Source organism: Diadema setosum, chromosome 5 (genome assembly GCF_964275005.1).
Source record: "Diadema setosum chromosome 5, eeDiaSeto1, whole genome shotgun sequence".
Taxonomy (NCBI): Eukaryota; Metazoa; Echinodermata; class Echinoidea; order Diadematoida; family Diadematidae; genus Diadema; species Diadema setosum.
Window position 1 is genome coordinate 4,367,780 of NC_092689.1, and position 6,404 is coordinate 4,374,183.

The following is a 6,404-nucleotide window of genomic DNA, read 5'->3' on the forward strand; positions in this document are numbered from 1 at the left end:
AAAGGGTAATTACAAACACATAACTGTCATAACTATTCTCTCTCCCCTTAAAGGGGATTTCCACACGATTTTCATAATTTCACATCATGTAGTACATAAATCGACAGCTCCACGTATAGATTTGTGGAATTTATTGTGGTCCTTGAGCAGAGAAAAAATACTCTGAAAAATCTTAAACAAATTAGACTGAACAGTGTTGATGTCATAGGAGCCTCACATATTTCAGAAATGTAGTAGTGTAATTCCATTACAATACCGCTTGCTTGTGAGTTCACCTGTGTATAATCTATGCATGCCTTCTTCTTTTGTTCTGCTTCCTTGAGCCCCAACTCATGCATTCTTATGGTGAGGCTGCCATGTCATCATCCTTGTTCATTGCAATTTGTTGTAAATTTTGAAAACATTCTTATTCCTTAACCCAATCACAACAAATTCTAAAACTCTGTACTCGGTATAACTAATTTATAGTTGCTCAAATGTTAAAGTCTGAAATCATCCGGATGTCTCCTTTAAGTCTTTGGACTTTGGACAGTGTGTGAATCTGCAATCACAGAACACAAAGGGTTAATTGTTGCATGTGGTGGCCTTTGTAAGGACTGCCAACATTGTTGTGCAAGATCAAGACATATTATGAGATACAGAAACTATTAAGTGGGATATTGTGCAGTATCAAAATTTGTGTGAATTGTGCCCCCCTCTCCCGCTAAATTAGAAAATAACAACATGAACATTTGGAGAAAATATCAAAACATGTGCAGAAATACTTTTGTTACATTCAGCATAATCAAGCAAAGTTCACCAAAATTGGGGTATCTCAACACACACACACACACACACACACACACACACACACACAAATCATTGCATAATCTCCACTGTTGTTTGCAAAATGCAACACACTCTAGCATAATATCCTAACATAGCCCAAACTGTTTGCCCTGTTTAGTGGATGCAAACAGAACACAAATCAATGAGAATAAAAGGAGAAGAAAAATTCACACTGTTTTTCAGAGATTCATCTCTTTCCTTGTTACCAATATCATGTTCACAGAACAGTACATGACATCTACTGACCCAAGAAGTTGACAACATTCAGGCTTCAAGCAAACTAAACTGCAAAACATGAACAACGATTTTCTCTGCATCAAGTTTCAGTGTCTTACCAAGGAGGTACTAGGCGAAGCTTCGCCTAGTAGTGTTTTCCTTGGTCTTACAGGGGTTTTGTGTTAAGAAGAGATTAATTTTGGTAAGTTTGAAAGCAAACACGTATCAGCTTTCTTCCAAACATGTTTCTCACCTATCACAATTCAGCATCTGTGATACATTGGCATTCTGAACTAGAGTTTTGCTTCAAACTCTTTGGGTGCCACGGTGTCAGTAAACCCTTGTGCACCGACATTATTTTGAAACAGTAACGCATAATATTTTGGAAAACATTTTTTTTTTTTCAAAACCACATAACTTTTCGTAGAAGTTTTTATGCTATAAACCTGACAAATAATAGATATACAGCAATGACCAGCAACTTCTCATTGACCCCTATTACATAACATGACATTAGCCAATCAATACCCTAATCCCAAAGTAACTGGAGTTTCGGAAGGTACCCTCAGCAATGTTAATGCACTATGCGGTAACATCTTACAAATATTGACATACTCTACAATATTCAGATCCATTTCATTGCAGCTTGTTGGCAATTACAGTGATGATTCATGGAATAAACAGATTATATTACCGTTTCATGGTCATAATGAACCTTTTTTTTTATTTTTTTTATTTTTTTGGTTGAAATCACCAGAACTCATTTGCTATTTATTGTCATGGATGTTTGCATGATTTTGAGGACACAGAATAAATGGAAAATGCCCCACCTCACTGGATCTTTATGCAGTGAAAAAAAAAATGCAGTTTAACACAAACCACACCACAAATACAATGTACCATGACTTTTCAGGTGTTGGTTAGACATATTCCATGGATGATTATCAGGCATCACAACATTGTCTTTATTGCATTTTATGACTGAATTATTTCATCTCAATATTCCTACCTTTTTTTCTTTTCTTTTTTTTTAGCAAATAGCAATACCACAAACTTTGCATTTTCCAAAGAAAGCAAGAGAAAAAAATATGATGACTCAAGTGAAGATATAAAATAAGGATACTACATATAACAAATCCCCAGAGACAAAATCCGCTAATTCTTGCACAGTTTAATTGACTTCATTAAAAGATTGTGACAAAATTATCATTCTGGGCAGGTCAAAGCATAGTTATGTCACGTATGAAGTTGATTGTTTTCATAGACAACCCAGTGGCATCATAGAAATGTTAGTATTATCACTTCGTAGAGCATTTAAACAGTGGTAGTGGTGGTAATCACTTGATTCAGTTACACTTTATTATTCCGCAACTTCGTTGATCCGAAAATGAAAAAAAGGTTCTTTGTTCCAAAGGTTCGTTATTCTACATCTGAAATAAAATTTGTCATTCCAAAGATCTGTTAATCTGAGAATGAAATACGGTATGCTGTTCCGAAAGTACACCTACATTAGCACACATCCTCTTCACGTTTTCAGATTAATGATGATTTGACATTATAGCAGGCCTGGTTATAGCATTCATACATTGCTGTGTACAGACCACGAACACAACAAAATCTCTTGCCTAAAACACAATTTTTTTTTTCACCCATTTTGTGGTGACCAGTGGTACAGCACTAGAAAAAAAAAATAACAATAACATAATCATAATAATAAACCAAAATTACCCAAATTTTTAGTTGGTACACCCAGGTACTAAGTACTGCATCACTTGTTGGACTTCATGTATTACATTTCCTGCTCTGTTCCTTTGTCTTTTTGTGCTCGATTCTTATTTCATCACAAACATGGAGACTACAAGACACCACAGCACTCACTGTACGACTTGTATGGCAGGATAACAAACAAACATAGGTTGTTGTTTTTTTTTCTGGAAATACTCTTTCTAATGTTTTATACTCCACATCCTTATTACTTGTACTCCCAAAGGGCTAAATATTCTGACTTTTTGTCTCCTAGAAATGCCTGGAGACTCTAAGACTACAAACATGTATCTGAGGAGCTAAGAGAAAGAGAGAAAAAAAAAATAAGAGTATGCGGGAACACAATTACAAATACCACTCAGCTACAAAACTGCACAGTTGATGTCAGAAAATGTGCTGAATTTAATACTGCCTGGTCTTGACGTCACGAGGCAATAAGAATGATTCCATATTTCCAATTCTAGAGCATCACGATTAATTTATTGTTTATGATGAAGCCTTGCAGTCTCTGTGACTGTCAGGAGGGTAAATGGTCCACATTTTCTGCACAAACACCTTTTTAAAGAGAAATTATTTTAACAAAAGATATTTAATGTACTATCACGATGCAAGAGCTGTCACAGGTGCAGTTGTGGGAACTACAGAAGGTCAGAGAAGGTCATCTGCTCATTTATCTAAATGTCAAACTTCTTTCATCTGCACAAACAGGGGGGATATGTTGGATACAAGATCATTGTATTTTGTGCACAAACAGCGTCCTTCTTCATTTCAACTATAGGCATGCATTTTATTTCCGATCATCTCGCCTTTACAATGTACCACTGATTTCCGATCATCTCGCCTTTACAATGTACCACTGTAAATGAATCAATCTCAAACAATGCGCTAAAAGTGAGAAACCATCAACCCTCTTGGTTTCAGGGAGCTTTCTTCTAGTCTGGTGAGAAAATTTACATTCTGTCATCAATACTAACAATAATCTAGAAAATTAAAAAATAATGCTACACTCTCCTTGGTATATAGGTGTTAATCGAGCTGACTGGATATATATCCTATCATTCCTTTGCATATTAGCACAAAGAAAGTTAAAAACTGATATTCAAATTATATCCTACTACAGTTGCAATCGTATTAGATGTACTGGACAAACAGACAGAGTATATTATCACTACATAAAGTTACTGCCCCTGCCATATACCTTTCCTTGGTGATTTTTTTATTTTTTAATTTTTTTACATATATCAAAAAGGCAACTTCTTAGCCAATAAAAAAGCATATACATGCAGACACACACACACACACACACACACACACACACACACACACACACACACAAAGAAAATGTGTCTTGCACATATCTACACCTCCTGGCCAAAATAATTTTAGTTACCGTACTTGAAAGCTGTGGAGTTAAGTACTTTGATCAACATGTCTTGCCCTCAATTTTCATGGCAATCGTTGGTCTGACAAATTAAAAAAAAAAAAGCCTGGCAAACAAACACCTAAAGAGTCCTCACAGTTTTAACACAGTTGCTGATAACATGTGGGGCCAGCTAAGTCTTTCTTTGTTTTTCAATGTGGTTAATCGTGGCAATGCCTTGTTCAATAGTACACAAACATGTTGTGCACATCGATATCCTTGAGCTGTCACGTTGCGCTAAAAATAATTTTAATTACTTAAATCTGTGGATGTCGTTGCCTTCAAAATGTTTTGCTTTGATCAATCAAGCAGTTGGCCACATGCTGACCACTTTCAAAGCATAAATTCTATGGCTTGTCCAAGTTGGTTTCATTGAAATAAATCAAAGTTCAAGTTCCATCAGAATTAACGGCACCAGCGACCCCAACCCGTACCGAGTCGGGGTCGCATGGCAGCCCTATGGCTACCGAAGAACCGCCCGATATGGCTTAGCATTTTGGTGACCAGAGACCAAAATACAGGGTTTTACACTGAAATTCGTAGCCGTACTGTTAGATAAGATACTTACAATCAGAGCCGTGGAAATCGATTTACAATATGATCTGTTTTAAGAGCCCAGTGAAAGATTTTATCAGCGGTTTTAGTCCTTCCGCACTTCGTATCATAGTACAACTTACCCAGCGCATGCGCTAACAGCCTTGCTGTTGATCGGGTATGGATAAAACGTAGCACATATTATAATACGCAATGTTTGCGTGTGGAAACAAAAAAAAAAAAAGACGGCTAGCTGAGAACTGAAATGAATATTCATTTGCGCATGCGCAGATCATTTTATTTACGTGATATGTTCAAAATGGCGATTCGCATCTCACGGAGATGGTCTCAAAGATGATGACGATTAATCTTGTTTTCGGAAGTAATGGTGAGGGATACATAGTTGCCTATATTATTCAACAATATGGTATTACAACGTGTGACTTTTCGTTGCGAATCCAAGTGTCGTTTTAAATGATGAGTTGTTTACTGAATTGCAAGCATCGCAGCGCACTTGATTACTTCACTAAATTGCATACAAGTCGTCAGGGCGCTGATTACTGGTTACAGCGCCCCATGCCGGGGTTACATCAGAATCAGACCTACAATATGAATTTCATTTCAATGTTTTCATTTAAAACATAGGCAGCAACTGCACATGTATGCATATTACACAAGATGATATTAACGCCATTACCTCATAAGTCTGCAACTAGCCCTCACACTATATCTTTACTTCTGTTTTTTTAAATGAAATCAGAAAAATGTTCATCCGTCACACCAATTTATCGTAACCTAGTAATGATGATCTTAAAGGGGAAGGCTAGTAACTGATCAGTGGGAATCAGTGGAAATGCTGGGGGATGATTGTTCCAATCCTTATGGGATTCATTCAAGAGTTCATTGTATATCTATTGTTGTGTGAAAATGATTTGCTTCAGAACGGTCTCATATTCAAGTAATGTGCAGATTAATGCTCCGTCACTGACCAGGGACGCTAACCTGGAAGCATTAAACTGCACATTACTTGAATATGAGACCATTCTGAAGCAAATCATTTTCACACAACAATAGATATACAATGAACTCTTGAATGAATCCCATAAGGATTGGAACAATCATCCCCCAGCATTTCCACTGATTCCCACTGATCAGTTACTAGCCTTCCCCTTTAAGGAGGAGTATTAAAGTAATTGTACAGCTATTGACCATAAAATGCCATCTTTTTTCATATTATGCATTTAATATTCAAGGGACAAGTTCACCTTCATAGACATGTGGATTGGATGACTGCAGCAATATTGATAGAACACATCAGCAAGTGTTTGAGGAAAATCGGACAATCTGTTTAAAAGTTAAGAATTTTTGAAGTTTCTGCTCAGTCACTGCTGGGTGAGAAGACTACTACAGCTTGTGATGTCACATATGTACAACAATAAAAAGAAAATATGAAGAAAACTCAACATATTTTCATTTTTCTTGCATAAAAAATGAACACTTGACTTCCCTCTTTCAGAAGGTAAGACAGAATAACAGTAAACATACGTCAGTGATGAGTCAAAGAAATGTGCACTTTTTTCAAAAAGTAAAATTTTGTGAAATTCTCTTTATATTTTCCTTATAGCGAACCAGCTGTACGCAT